This window comes from Dasypus novemcinctus, chromosome 2, assembly GCF_030445035.2.
Source record: "Dasypus novemcinctus isolate mDasNov1 chromosome 2, mDasNov1.1.hap2, whole genome shotgun sequence".
In the NCBI taxonomy this organism is placed as follows: Eukaryota; Metazoa; Chordata; class Mammalia; order Cingulata; family Dasypodidae; genus Dasypus; species Dasypus novemcinctus.
Genome location: NC_080674.1, coordinates 145,952,462 through 145,968,505, shown reverse-complemented (window position 1 = coordinate 145,968,505; position 16,044 = coordinate 145,952,462). Strand labels below are relative to the sequence as shown.

The following is a 16,044-nucleotide window of genomic DNA, read 5'->3' as shown; positions in this document are numbered from 1 at the left end:
TACAGTGTAGTTCTGGCAGTAGTAGAAGTCAAGCTTGTAGAGAAGTTTGACACAAAACCCAGAGGGTAGCTTTAGTTAATAGAACCAGGCACACAGTATGTGCTCAATAAAGGTTAGCTGAGTATGTGAAGGTGCCACAGGTAAAAGGTTACATAAGGCATCTGGGACATGATCACCCAAGCGATAGCCACTTTTTCAGAGTCCCTTTTCTCTTTCTCATGGCCTATACTCTATGCAACTTTATTTCCTAAGAATATATATCCCTAAGTCAGAATCTGTTCTTGCCAGAGAATTCTGGTCTTTAGTTCTGTTTTAATTGGTTAAATTGCTCTGTTGTAAAAATCCAGTTTGATGGGTTTGTCACATTCCCAAAGGTTTGGAACCTAATGACTGCAGTCTGGGCTGGGTTCAAATAGACATGGCCACAAAGTAGGAGTCTTGAGTGTGAATCATACTGTAGTTCAGAAAGTGAACCAGCCATTGGTTTAGCCAGCATCACTGAAAAATTGTTGTTTTTAAGGCTTTAGGAAAACAATAACAACAACAAAAACCTAAACCAAACCTAACCAAAGAAAGAAAAAAAACCAAACAGCTCCATTTCTGTCAATTTCAAGTTTAAATCAATTTAGGATAAAAGATGTGACTATAGTCTTGTATTAGTCAGCCAAAAGGATGCTGATGCATAATACCAGAAATCGGTTGATTTTATAAAGGGTATTTATTTGGAGTAGGAGCTTACAGATACAAGGCCATAAAGTGTAAGTTACTTCCCTCACCAAAGTCTATTTTCACGTGTTGGAGCAAGATGGCTGCCGATGTTTGCCAGGGTTCAGGCTTTCTGGGTTCTTCTCTTCCCAGGTCTTCCTCTCTGTGGGCTTAGGGTACTTCTTTTCCCAGGGCTTGCTTCTTTCCAGGCTTAGGGTTCCTCTCTTCCCAGGGCTCCAGCTTCAGCATCAAACTCCAACATCAAAACTCCAACATTAAGAAACCTTCAACTCTGTCCTTTGCCATGCCTTTTATCTGTGAGTCCACACCCACCAAGGGGTGGGGACTCAATGCCCTACTGGCACAAGAAGTTTACCTGATTACTTAATCAAGTAAATCTCTGAATCCAAAATAATCTAATATGCCCAGAGGAAAAGATCAGTTTACAAACATAATCCAGTATTTCTTTTTGGAATTCATCAATATCACACTGTTAGAATTCCCAAACAGCCTCTGCCTCAAATACTCAGCTCTCAGTATTTGCAATTAAGTGGTTTTCATGTCTTGTTTGCAAGTCAGCTCTTAGCTGAGAGCTAATAACTAAGAGCTAATAACTGATAAAAACAAATCAGTTTTAGATATGGCCTCCTTTTCCTTGACTTTAATCACTAGGTACAGGTTTTTTAAAGGACTTGATTTATTAGCTATTAAGACATTATAAAATTGTTGTAACTAAGATAGTGAGGTATTGGTACAAGGAATTAAAACTAGAACAAGGGAATCTATTAGAAAGCCCTGAAATAGACCTACACATTCACAGACAGTTGATTTACAATACAAACAGCATTGAAGAACAATTCTGTGTTTATACCAAATGCCATTGATTGCACACTTTAGATGGATTGTATAGTTTATGACTACATTTCAATAAAATTGATTTAAAAATATCATTGAAGAGCAGCTGAGAAAATAAGGTCTTTTCAGTAACTAATGCTAGGACAATTAGATAGCCATATTAAAAAATAATGAGGGAAGTAGACTTGGCTCAATGGATAGAGCGTCTGTCTACCACATGGGAGAACCGCGGTTCAAACCTAGGACCTCCTTGACCTGTGTGGTGAGCTGGCCCACACGCAGTGCTGATGTGCACAAGGAGTGCTGTGCCACGCAGGGGTGTCCCCCGCATAGGGGAGCCCCATGTGCAAGGAGTGCGTCCTGTAAGGAGAGCCACCCAGTGCGAAAGAAAGTGCAGCTTGCCCAGGAGTGGCGCCGCACACACAGAAAGCTGACACAACAAGGTGATGCAACAAAAAGAGACACAGATTCCTGGCCGCTGACAAGAATACAAGCGGACACAGAAAAATACACAGCAAATGCACACAGAGAGCAGACAACTGGGGGCAGGGGAGGGGTAGGGAAGAGAAATGAAAAAAAAATAATGAAACTTGGTATCTACCTCACTTCACATAGAACAGAAATTCCAGATCTATATATGAAACATAAAATAATGAAAGTTTGGAAGGTATACCCATATACTCATAACTATATTGTCTTCTTAAACCGGAGACAAAAATATAGGGTAGTATTGATAAGCTTAACCATATTAAAATTAAGATACCTGCCCCTTTGTGTTCACCAAACCTTTTCACAAACATTTCCCAATTCCCTATCAGTTCCCCACTTTGAAAGACCCACCTTAAACCAGCACAATATTCTTTAGGTCATAATCTCCTGGTTCTAGTTGCCCACCGAAGTACGATTTGAATAGGCGTTCTCATTGTGGTGCATCTCCATCCTTACTGATAAACTTGGACATATCATTCTCTAGTCTGTCCACACTTTAGCATGACCGTTTGCATTAAGAGGTTGCCATAGTGTACATTTCTCAGAATTCAAGTGAAGGACTGTCTCTGGGGAAATTTTGGGCAGCGACACAGTGGGAGAGAGCCATTCTGGATGAGGTGAACTCAGTTACAAAATCTTCTATTGTAGGAACCAGCAGGATCCAGCCCAACTTCTCCTTTGCCTCTGCTAAGTACAGTTTTTGAGGCATATTTAAAACAATCTGTTGTTTTAGTTTTGTCAAGTATGGAGTTTTGATATCAGGAAGACAGGTTTATGGGACACTTTATTCATTATGGTATTCAAGTCAAATTTTGTCTGCTGGTATTTATTTAGTTATTATTTATCAGGATATCCTTTGGCATTTTGCACTGAAAATGGAGGGTGTTCTATGAAAAAACAAGTTTCAAAAAACAAGGTTAGGGAAGCAGATGTAGCTCAACTTGTTAGGTACCTGCCTACCACATGGGAAGTCCCAGGTTTGGTTCCTGGTGCCTCCTGAAGAAGGGGTGCAGACAGATGAGAGAACTATCTGGGGGAGGGGAGAATAGCTAAAAATAAGTAAACAAATAAATCTTTAAAAAAAACAAAACGAGGTCAGTTTCTTGCTTATCTGTCCCAAGGTGTTTTGATTTTTATTATTCTGTTTGGCTTTGGGATCTCTGAAAATTCCACTGGAGTTTAGAACAAGACTGATAATTCACTTTTTTACCTCTTCCTCCCAAACCCATATTTACCAGTGTGTTGTAAGGTTTCATTTTTGTTCCAAAAGACATTGACTGAGTAATAATCTTTTGGGAAAAGAGATCAAAACTTTCTATAACCTTTGTATAAGCGCATACACCTAAGAAAAGTATTAGGGAAATGTCTATTGTTCCCCATCCCTTTCCCTAATTTGAAAATAAGAAAGAGTGGGGGAGGGTCTATGTGCCTTACAAGGGTTAACTTACTAGCACGCAAGCCTCGCCCAGAGTAATTTCAGCCAAAAGGGACTCACGATGATGATGTAATGCTTTCAGCCCACAGTGTATTAGTTGCCCTTTTCCTTACTTGGTCTTCTCTGGGAGGCTGAAAAGTGAAGCAGGCCTGTTTTAGGGTTAATGAAAGCTTTTTTCCCTGGCCCAAGCATGATTGGTGTAGGAGTTGCTAAAAAGAGGCTGTGCTTGGAGAAGTGACTGGATACACTCAGGAAAATGGTTCCCCTTCTTAAGCAATGAGGTGTCCTGTAAGTTGAGCTAGCTCATCTACCTGAGCTGTCTGGGTGTCTTCTAGTCTGGCCCTTGATCTTCCCCCACCCCCCCTTTTTTTTGGTCAGTTCCCAGGGGTCTCAGTAATGAGAATAACGAGTGAGTGAGATGAGGCTGACAGTAAACCCCGAGGAACCCAGAGAAAAGCCTGCTAGGACTTGGGGGTAAACATCCCATACTGCTTGCCATCTAGCAACCTTGGGACCCAACAGTGTTTCATTTAACTCTCCTTGACCTGGAGCAGTAGCACAGGCTGTGAGTCAGGTTGATTGCCTCTCCAGCTCCCTGATAAAACTTGGAGAAGTGATGATTAGGGGAACTGGGGCTTCTTTCCTGTCTGTTGCCTTTCACTTTGTCTACCTCCACTCTGGGAAATTGCGTTGTCTGCACTGTAGTGGCAGATGTGGGTCTTTCAATAAGGAAACCACTTCTTACCATGTCCCTGAAGGAGCTTGGAGAGTCCTTGGCCCTGCTTTTCCATTTAAATCTGTTTAAACCTCCTGGGAAGGAGGGAGGAAACATCAGATTCTGGGCTGTGTACACATAAGGAAACTGAGGCTGGCAGGATGAAGTAATTATGGGTGGGGATAGCAGGCAGTAGGCAAGGCTTGTGTCTGGTAACCAGGATATTCTTGTCCAGGAATTCATGTTCCTTTTTAACGCTCCTAGAACTAGACAAGGAAAAAGCAAGAGGGCTTCAGTGTGACTGAACTCCCTAAAGAAGTTTTTCAGGCTAACTTGTTCGGAGAAAGTAGACATTTATACACGTGAATGGGACCCTACAGTCACATGGGGAAAACTGGCAGATACATGCTTCTAAAAGAGAACTGAGGTAGAAAAGATACTGTGGATTCTGAGAGTTGAGAGTGACAGCATTCCAAAGGTAAATGGGGTTGCTTGGGCAATTCTGGGGGAGGTAATCAACCTGCTTTGAAACAGAATTTAGTTATGTTAAATAAAATAAAATAAAATGGCCATCTGCATTGAGTGCTGCAGGGAGGGACTCCCTTTCTGAGGAAGGATTTTCCAGAAGTCAAAAGCAATTCATTCACCTGCAGGGGCTTTCTGAGAAAATGGAACAATGGAATGTACTCTACAGACCTGCAGATAAGCAACACCTGGTGATAAATCAGTTTCAGTCCAGGAAAGAAAGCTTAACAGATTGGACATACCATACTAATATCTGCTCCCCACCCTGTAAGACCCTCCCCCCATGTAAAATGGAAACATCAGCCAATCTGAACATTTCCTCCCTTGTTTCCACATTTGTCCTACGTGAGCTTCCCCTTTCCACTCCCTTGGCAGAGCTCCCTTGAACTTTCTAAATGCGATGCTGTCTGATGCAATAAAGCTGTGAGATCCTGAGTTGCATGAAAGCTTTTCTTTTAACAGTTGTAAGCATCAGTCCTCTCCCTTCATGGTTGAACTTTTTAGAAAGAGATTCTGGGAGTCAAAGGGAATGGAACCTTATTCTATTCTGCTCTGTAACTCTGGGAAAGTGGCTCTACATTTATGACCCAGTTTAACTGTCTTGAAACAGAACTACCCAGAATTCAAATGAAACTTTTTGCAAGTGAATGGCTTACCCTCAGTGTTTAAGTCTAAGTGGGGTAAATGGTTATGGCTCAACTGATAGAGCGTCCGCCTACCATATAGGAGGTCCAGGGTTTGGTACCCAGGGCCTCCTGACCCACGTGGTAAGCTGGCTCACGTGCAGTGCTGCCACGTGCAAGGAGTGCCATGCCATGGAGGAGTGTCCCCTGTGTAGGGGTGCCCCACGCACAAGGAGTGTGCCTCGCAAGGAGAACTGCCCTGCACAAAAAAAGTGCTGCCTGTCCAGGAGTGGCACTGCACACATGGAGAGCGGATGCAGCAAGATGATGCAACAAAAAGAGCGACAGTTTCCCAGTGCCACTTTACAAGAATGCAAGCGGACACAGAAGCACACAGAGAGTAGACAATGGGGGAAGGGGAGAGAAATAAATAAAATAAATCTTAAAAAAAAAGTCTAAGTGGGTGGAAATGGCATTTATGATTTTGGTAATAATGTCTGAAGCATCCTGAAACTAAAGATCTCCTTCCCCCCTTTCCTATCTTCTCCCCACTCCTTTCAACCTGACAGAGATCTGGCCCTCTCTAGATTAGATTTATCACAGAAAACAATGAAAGATCAGGAAGAAAAGAAAACAAGAGGCTTCTGGGTTGAATTAGCAATAACATACATTTACAGGATGGATCAGAATATACATGTGAAAGTGCTTTGTAGGCAGTAACATGATAATGAGATTACTGCTCCTCAAAAGCACAGGAACTATGTTCTATTCACTGAACCTCTAGTGCCCAGTCCATATCTGGTACCTAAGCCTTTTATTTTTTTTTAACTTTATTAATGGAAAATTTTAATTTTACAAAAGTAGGAAGAATAGTATAATGTGCTTCCATGTACCTATTGCCCAGCTTCAAATTATTATCAACTCATTACATGGGCATTTAATTAAGTTTTTTGAAGGGAGGGAGTTTGGCGGCTTCTTAGATACAATTTGCCCCATTCTTTTCTTTAGAAGAGTATGATTGGGAAGTGGATGGTGCTCAAGCAATTCAACTCCTGCCTACCACGTGGGAGGTCCTGGGTTCGGTTCCCAGTGCCTCCTGGAGAAGAGGAGCAGTAGAGGGAGCTAGTGTGACGAGCAGGTGCAGTGAGCTGACACAACGAGATGACGCAACAGAAAAGAGACAAGAGGAAAGACAATGAGAGACACAACAAAGCAGGGAGCTGAGGTGCCTCAAGTGATTGAGTGCCCTTTTCTCACATGGAAGGTTCCAGGTTTTCGTTCCTGATGCCTCCTAAAGAGAAGGTGAGCAGACACAGAAGAGCACACAGCAAAACGGACACAGAGAGCAGACAGCAAACATAAACAATGAGGGGAGGGGAATAAATAAGTAAAATAAATCTTTAAAAATGAGGGGAGGGGAATAAAAGAAATAAAATAAATCTTAAAAAAAAAAGAGTATGATAAATAGAACAATAAAATCAGAAAGTCACACTACCTGCATGTCTTATTAGGTTAACTACACTTGAGAAAAACAGAGGCAAAAGTGTTAGGAACACCTTTTCATTCTGGGTTATTTAATAAAAGGATTATTTTAAAAATCTCCTTGATTTTAGGAAGAACAGAGGCTCAAACTATTTGTTACTCATGTCTGTCATTAAAAATGTCTAAACTCAAGAGTTTTTTTTTTTCCAGTTATAGCATGGCAGGTATCTCTGATGAGAAACTCAGACTAGTTCCTAGGGCTGACTTGGAGGGCCTTCGGCTTTCTGTTTTGGCTTTGATAGGGATGGAATGAGGCCAAGGTCTCCTTGTTTCTTGGTGTTTCTATTTTATCTTCGACCCTTGTCCTGTGGGTTGGTTCTTTATCTTTAAGGACACAGATAATAGGCAGCCACGTCCAATCTGTTTGCCTGAATAGCCTTTTGGCAGTTTCCAACCTTGTTTTCCAGGAAGAACAGAATGGTGAAAAGCCCACCAGTAGTCCAGATTGTGATGGGAATCTACAGGGCTGTGAGTATTTGGGTGAGAAACTTCTTTTTGGGGCTTCCATATTTGGGTAAAACAAGGCTCTCTGGTATAGTGATATAATGGAAAAAGTGCAGCCTTTAGAATAAATAGAAAAACAGGGTCTGGATTTCATTTCCATATATGTCTCATACTTTTCATTTGCAAAATGAATTTTTTTGAGAAATAATTTATGTTAAAGTACCAAACAGTGGCTGGCACATAGCCAAATGCTCAGTATATTGTAGCTATTGTTATGATAAAAATGAGAAAGTTGCAAGCAGAAAAATAGGCAGCAGAGATGAACAGGTTAATTCACTGAAAAAGAAATACAATTGGCCAGAAGGTATATACTCAATGTCACTTGTAATTAGGGAAATGCAAATTTTAAAATGTAGTACCTTTTTTTTTTTTTGATCATTAGGTTTGAAAACAATAAAATTATTTGGAATACTCATTGGTTGAAGAAGCTTGAAGCAAATCGGCACTGAGATCTCATATATTATTGTTGGGACATAAATTCAGAAAGCTTTTTTGGAAATAGGTTTGGTAGTATCTATTGAATTCTAAATGTGCTACTCTTTAGCTCAGCCATTTTGTTTATAGGAAACTATTCTGCACAAATATGCATATGAACATACAAACATTTATTGCAGCACTGTTTTTTGGGGGGGTACCAGGGATTGAACCTGGGACCTATATATGCAAAGAAGGCATCCAACCACTGAGCTCCACCTGCTCCACTGCAGCACTGTTTTTAATAGAGAATTAATAGGTTGTTACAGTACAACCTAAATGTACTAATATGGACAGATTTCTATGGAGTATTATGTCTAAAAGAGCATATTGTAGAACTTTTTGTATACCATTTGTGTTGGGAAAATATTTGTGAGAGTGTGTGCATTTTATAAATGTATAAAAAGAGGTCTGGGAGGATATACAAGGTTTACCTTGAGAGAGGGAAGTAAGATTAGGGATGCAGAGAGAATTTTGCTTTCTTATTTGTTATTCTCCTAAATGGTTTGAATTTTCCAATGACCATATATTATTTTTGTATTAGAAAAAACAATTTTAATAAGGAGGATTGTGGTGATAGACCATCTCTAAGCCCCTTGTAAGTACTTGTCTAGATCTGACTCATAGTTTCGTAAAGCCAAGCAGTTCTTGAGTCTGGAAAGTGGGGAGGATGGGCTTGTATTTTAGAAGCAAACTTCCTCTTCACGGTTCAGGGCTTGAATGGTTGGACGAATGAATCTTTGTAGCCTTCTGTCCTACATGAGGTGCTCTGTTAAAAAAGAAAGGTACTGAGTGGCTTTGGGAGAGTCAGGGCAATCCCAGTGTTGCAGTATCTCAGGATCCAAGACTCCTAGGTTGGCACAGAAGCTTCAGAGTTAGTTGTCTGCCTCTCTGCTTTCTTTCAGGTAGGAACATCAGATTTTATCAGTCATGCCAGATCTCTAATGGTGAAATTTCTCTTTAGGTCTCAGAGAGCTTTCTTGGATTATAGGTGCCTACAAAGTTCTTTGTGGTTTGAACATTTAGCTCCTGTGTCCAATACCTGGGTGAGAAAACAGACAAAATCTCTTATTTAAGATAGGTAGAGAGACTGAAAGGAAAATCCTGCTTTCGGGCTCATTAGTAACAGCCCAACTCTAAAAAAAGGTATAATGCAGTTAAGAAAAGCATTACTTTAAGACGTTTCGATTTTCAGATTGCATACAGAAGGGGACAGGTGTTAAAGTACTGGGGTCTGCCTGGGGCCAATGGCACTACATTTCATCACATTGGTGAATATTTTAACATTTTTTATTATGAAGAATATCATCTACACAAAAGAGAATATATAATTCATATACACATTTTAAAGAAAAGTTATAAAAAACAAACCTTGGCTGCCCTTTCCCCTATCAGCTTGAGAAGTAGAGTATTATAAAACCTCTGAGGGTCCCTGGCTGGGTTGCTGGCATGATGGTGCAACTTGGGCACCGCACAAAGGTGCCTTGCTGAGGGGGCAGGGCTGCCTCTACTTGGAGGATATGGCCTTTTCCTTGGGTCCAAAGGCAGCATTTTCTGCCAGGCTGTGGGTTGATGGGACTGTGCCTGCCAGTGAGAATGTCGTTTGCTAATCCTCTGCCCAGAGAACTGCTCTTTTACTAGTTCATACAGAGGCCACTCACAGGCTACTGCAGCCCTGTTCCTGGGGGTTGCAGCTGTATGCTCAATACCCTCCATTAGAATTATTATAACAATTATAATAAATTTTGGATTCATTATTCTTCTTTAGAATTTTACCACATATATATGTATTTTAAACTATCTACTTCTATATCTTTTTTCCCCTAAAAATGCCATTTGCCATTTATTTATTTAAAAAAATAACAATACAAAATATCTAAAGTTTTTTCAGTAACAGTAAGTATTCAATAAGTATTACCTATGTGCCAAGCCATCTATATATATCAAGCTTCCCAACACCTCTACAGGGTGGGTACTGTTTAGTTTTCCAAGGCTGCTGTATGTAGCAAAGTATCACGAACTGGATGGCTTAAACAACAGAAATTTATCATCTCGCAGTTCTGGAGGCTAAAAGTCAAAACTGTGGACGTCAGGGCCATGCTGGCTCTGCAGTCTGTAGGGTTCTGGCCAGCAATTCATGAAATTCCCTGGCCTGTAGTATAACTCAATCTTTGCCTGTGTTGACAGCTGTCTCTCCTCTCTCTTTCTCTCTGGCTGTCTCCTACTAAATGTGTCCAAATTTCCTCTCATTATAAGGACACTAGTCATATTGGATTAAGGACTTCTGGGAAGATGGTGTCAGAGTAGGTTGGCAGGGCTCAACTCTCTTACTGAAACAATGGAGGAAGGGCAAAAAGCTATCTGAAGGAGTTGCTTGGGGATGTGCAGCCAAGGAGACTGCTGCGCATCGTCCAGGAGGGAGAGGGACAGAGAAATGAAGAGGCTGTTACTTACCCCCATGGCTGGGAATGGCATCTATTCCACACTCTCACGGTGAACAGCTTCAGTAAAACCCATGGCTTACTGTGACCAATGGAGAGGGGCATGGAGATCTTCGTCTCTGGGAAGAGGGAGGGTGCAGCTCTTCAGTGAGCTTGGCCAGTAGAGCCTGCTTTGAGTCTTGGCCCTACCCCGCCCAAAATTATGGGCAAGTGGAGATTGAGAGTCACCTCCATGGAAAGAGGTGGAGTGCCATCTTCTGGCAGGCTGGGAAACTGTGAAAAGAAATAAAGCTTTCTGGAGTCTCATACACCAGGACCACTGGATCTGGTCTGCACCCTATTAGTGGATCCCTGGCCCTGTTTTGTTAACTTAACTTGGGAAATTTTAAAGATTTATTATTTATTCATTTATTTCTCTCCCCTTCTCCCTCACCCCCCACTCTGGTTGTCTGTTCTCTGTGTTTATTTGCTGCGTTGTCTTCTTTGTCCGCTTCTGTTGTTGTCAGTGGCATGGTAATCTGTTTCTCTTTTTGTTGCATCGTCTTGTTGTGTCAGCTCTCCGTGTGGGCAGCACCATTCCTAGGCAGGATGCACTTTCTTTCGCGCTGGGTGGCTCTCCTTACAGGGCGCGCTCCTTGCGTGTGGGGCTCCTCTACGCAGGGGACACCCTTGCATCGCATCAGCACTGTGCATGGGCCAGTTCCACACGGGTCAAGGAGGCCTGGGGTTTGAACCGCAGACCCCACATGTGGTAGACGGATGCCCTAACCACTGGGCCAAGTCCACCACCTTAACTTGGGCAATTTTAAAGACTTAAAATAAATTGAACTAAAAATCAAAGAAGAGCCGTGAAACAAAACCACTAGGTAAGAGAGAAAAATTGCCTATCAGAGTAAATTCACGAGCTTAATAATCAGATGACTAGACATCAGCAAAAAATTACAAGCCATACTAAGGAAACATTCTTTTGTCCTTGGCACAGACAAAGGAACAAATCAAAAGTCCTGACAAGACACAGGATTTAAGAAAATTAATCAATGACATTCACACAAATCTACTAAATCAGTTCAAGGAGTTGAGGGAAAATATGGCTAAAGAGATAAAGGATATTAAAAAGATACTAGGTGAGCATAAAGAACAATTTGAAAGCCTGCAAGAATAATTAAGAGCTTATGGGAATGAAAGACACAATGGATGAGATTAAAAATACATTGGAGGCATATAACAGCGGCCTTTAATTGGCTGAGGATAGAATTAGTGGATTAGAAGACAGAGCATTTGAATTTGAAAAGACAGGAGAACAGAAAGAGGAAAGAGTGGAAAAAATTTAACAGGGTCTCAGGGAAGTGAATGATAATGCAAAATGCACAAACATATGTGTTACAGGTATCCCAGAAAGAGAAGGGAATAGAAAAGAGTCAGAAAACTTATTTGAGGTAATAATGACCGAAAACTTCCCAACCCTAAAATGAAAGACATAAATATCATTATCCAGGGAAGTGGACTTGGCTCAATGGATAGATATCCACTTACCACATGGGAGGTCTGTGGTTCAAACCCAGGACCTCCTTGACCCGTGTGGAGCTGGCCCACATGCAGTGCTGATGTGTGCAAGGAGTGCCGTGCCACACAGGGGTGTCCCCCGTGTAGGGGAGCCCCACGTGCAAGGAGTGCACCCCGTAAGGAGAGCTGCCCAGTGCAAAAGAAAGTCCAGCCTGCCCAGGAGTGGCACTGCACACATGGAGAGCAGATGTAGCAAGATGTTGCAACAAAAAGAGACTACAGATTCCCGTGCCGCTGACAAGAAAAGAAGCGGACACAGAAGAACACACAGCGAATGGACACTGAGAGCAGACAGCTGGGAGGGTGGATGGAAGGGGAGAGAAATAAATAAATAAAAATATGTTTAAAAAATCATTATCCAAGGACAATGCACCCCAAACAGATACCCACTATTTAGAATGTTATATGCCATAGATAAAGAGAAAGCAGCAGGAGAGAAGTAATGCATCACATACAAGGGAAGTTCATTAAGACTAAGTGCCAGGAAGCAGATTTGGCCCAACAGATAGGGTGTCTGCCTACCACACGGCAGGTCCGAGGTTCAAACCCAGGGCCTCCTGACCCATGTGATGAGATGGCCCACATGCAGTGCTGATGTGCACAGGGAGTGCCCTGCCAAGCAGGGGTGTCCCCCATCTTGAGGAGCCCCACTTGCAAGGAGTATGCCCCATAAGGAGAGCCACCCAGTGCGAAAAAGTGCAGCCTGCCCAGGAGAGGCACCCTGCAAACAGATAGCTGACACAGCAAGATGATGCAACAAAATGTGACACAGATTTGGGTGCCGCTGACACAAGCAGATACAGAAGAACACACAGTGAATGGACACAAAGAGCAGAGAGCTGGGGTGGGGGTTGGGGAAGGGGAGCGAAATAAATGAAAAATAAATCTTAAAAAAAAAAAAGACTAAGTACCAAGACTTCCAGAAGATGGCAGACTCAAAGGACATCGTACTCTCTCCTCACCCAGAAAAATAGCTAGAGGACAGGCCTGGAAAAATATTCTAGGGTTTAGGCCACCAGGAGAAGGCTGGACACTACCCAAAAGGAAAGGGGGAAAGGGAAAGAATCATGACGGCAAAACTGTGAGTTAAAAGCTGCAGTTACAGCTACTGGTGTCCACCCCACTCTATAGATACTTTTGAATTCTCAGGCCTTGGGACTGGTCCATATCAGACAAAGGGGATGCCAGGGATTTACTCCCCCAAGAAAGGGAAGGAAGAGAGATGCAAATAAATAAAATCAGAAATGAAAGTGAGGATGTTACGATTGATCACACAGAAATAAAAAGGATCATAAAAGGATACTGAGAGAAATTGTATGCCAAAAAAAAAAAAAGACAACCTAGATGAAATGGACAAATTCCTAGAAACCTACAACCTACACTGACTATATAAGAAATACAAGAACTTAACAAACCAGTTACATTTAAAAAAAAAAAGATTTATTTATTTTATTTCTCTCCCCTCCCCCCCCCCAGTTGTCTGTTCTCTGTGTCCATCTGTTCTTCTTTGTCTGCTTCTGTTGTTGTCAGCAGCATGGGAATCTGTGTTTCTTTTTTTTGTTGTTGCGTCATCTTGTTGTGTCAGCTCTCCGTGTGTGCGGCACCATTCCTGGGCAGGCTGCACTTTCTTTCACGCTGGGCAGCTCTCCTTGCTCTAGTTTCTCCAGTTGTTCACTTAAATCTTTGATATTATCTCTTTCTTCTTTTTTGACATAGGCTTTTAGGGCTATAAATTTCCCTCTCCAGACTGCATTTGCTGTATCCTACAAGTTTGGATAAATTGTGTTCTCATTTTCATTTGTCTCAATATATTTACTGATTTCACTTGCAATTTCTTCTTTGACCCATGGATTGTTTAGGAGTGTGTTGTTTAGTCTCCACACATTTGCGAATTTACCTCTTTCTTGCCCATTATTATTATTATTTTTTTTTTGTATTGGTTTTTTTTTTTTTTAATTTTTTTATTTTTTATTGACTTTGTAATAATATTACATTAAAAATATATATGTGAGGTCCCATTCAACCCCACCCCCCCACCCCCCCTCTCCCCCCCCCCAACAACACTCGTTCCCATCATCATGACACATCCACTGGACTCGGTAAGTACATCTCTGGGCACCTCTGCACCTCATATACATTGGTTCACATCATGGCCCATACTCTCCTCTATTCCATCAAGTGGGCCCTGTGAGGATTTACAACGTCCGGTGATTACCTCTGAAGCACCATCCAGGGCAGCTCCACGTCCCGAAGACGCCTCCACCTCTCATCTCTTCCTGCCTTTCCCCACACCCTTTGTCCATTATGTCCACTTTTCCCAATCCAATGCCACCTCTTCTATGTGGACATTGGATTGGTTGTGTCCATTGCACCTCTATGTCAAGAGGAGGGTCAGATTCCACCTGGATGCTGGATGCAATCCTCCCATTTTCAGTTGTAATCACTCTAGGCTCCATGGTGTGGTGGTTGTCCTTCTTCAACTCCATCTTAGCTGAGTGTGGTAAGTCCAATAAATCAGATTGTAGGTGCTGGAGTCTGTTGAGGCTCAGGATCTGGCTATCACATTGTCAGTCCAGAGATTCAAATCCCCTAAATATATCTTAAACCCCAACATTAACTGCACCTCCAGCACATTAGCATGAAAGTCTTATGAAGGGAGATCCCATCTGAGTCCAGATTCATCACACATAAACACCATTTCCAAAGAGGGGCCATCTGCCCTGGTAGTTAACCCCATCGGCCATGACCATAACTCCCATGGGTCTCTTTAGCCCTCAAAGGAACCAATATCTGGGGGTTGTATCTGCTTTATCTGTCTCTCTGACTCTGCTCAGTTGTGCATGAGGGCAAACCTTCTGCCAGCCTCCAGACTCTTTTTTAGAAACTCGTAGCCATATAAACTCATTTCTCCTTTCCATTTCCCCCTTACTTTAGGTCAAACAGCATTTTAAAGTCATGGTATTTTATGTAGACATGGATATTCTGCTGATCCGCATTGAACCTTCCGTATAAGGTCATTTTCCAGTTGCATCATCAGTTGGTAGTTGATAGTGGTCCCTCGTTGCCAGGGAGGCTCATCCCCGGGTGTCATGTCCCGCGCTGGGGGGAAGGCATTGCATTTACATGCTGAGTTTGGCTTCGAGACTGGCCACATTTGAGTAACATGAAGGCTGACAGAAGGAAATTCCCAGGCACAAAGTTGCTCTAGGCCTTGTTCTTATTTTGGGTTTATCAGCTCACAAGCATAGTCATTAGCATCTGGGGCTCACTGTTGAACCCTCACTCCCTCCCGGTCCCCACCACTGTACCTGGGAGACTGTCGCTGCTCCCCTAGGGACCACGACAGAGCACCACTGGCCAGGAACCCAGTACCCCCCCTGCTGTGGTTTTTAATTGTTGCCACTATGAGTATATCCAAACATTACCATGCACCCTGGACATATGTTCTGTACAGCTCCCTGTCAGTCATATATCACCTGTCATTGGTATCCCATACCAGTATCCCTCCATTGCCATTGTTGAAACACTCTGTGATCCAGAACTCCCCGAAATTTGAAGCCCAATATAATGTCATGGTCCCTTACTAGGGAATGTCTTGCCCATTATTGATTTCCAGGTTCATTCCATTATGATCTGAGAAAGTGCTTTGCGTAATTTCAGTCTTCTTTAAAAAATTTTTTTTATTGAGTGCTGCATTGTGCCCTAACATATGGTCTATTTTGGAGAAAGATCCATGGGCACTTGAGAAGAAAGTATAACCCACTGAGTATGGATGCAACATTCTGTATATGCCTCTTAGGTCTAACTCAGTTCTCATTCTGTTCAAGTTCCGTTTCCTTGTTGATTTTCTGTGTAGCTGTTCTATCTAATAATGTGAGTGGTATGTTGATGTCTCCAAGGGTTATTGTAAAGATGTCTATTTTTCCCTTCAGTTTTGCCAGAGTTTGCCTCATGTATCTTGGAGTACCTTGATTAGGTGCATAGATATTTTTGACTGTTATGTCTTCCTGGTGGATTGTCCCTTTTATTAATATATAATGGCCTTCTTTTCTCTTTTAACTTTTTTGCATTTAAAATCTGTTTTGTCCAATATTAGTATAGCTACACCTCCTCTTTTTTGGGTTACTCTTTGTGTTGAGTATCTTGTTCCAAACTTTCACTTTCAGCTGGTTT

At 42.1% G+C, this 16,044-nt stretch overlaps 1 protein-coding gene across 5 annotated transcripts in view; it reads right to left on the bottom strand.

Moving 5' to 3' along the window:
• The window catches only part of WNT8A (Wnt family member 8A), an 83,679-nt gene that overhangs the window by 48,790 nt on the left and 18,845 nt on the right, over positions 1-16,044 (bottom strand). For 4 of the 5 annotated variants that reach the window (XR_011646642.1, XR_002795453.2, XR_009181378.2 and 1 more), the window contains 2 exons: positions 10,322-10,581; positions 696-8,909 (listed from right to left, as the gene is read on the bottom strand). The exons of the other annotated variant lie outside the window; for it this stretch is intronic. The gene's annotated coding sequence lies outside the window, so the exon portion shown is untranslated. Of the gene's footprint in view, positions 1-695; positions 8,910-10,321; positions 10,582-16,044 lie in introns of those variants that run through there. 5 annotated transcript variants of the gene reach the window in all.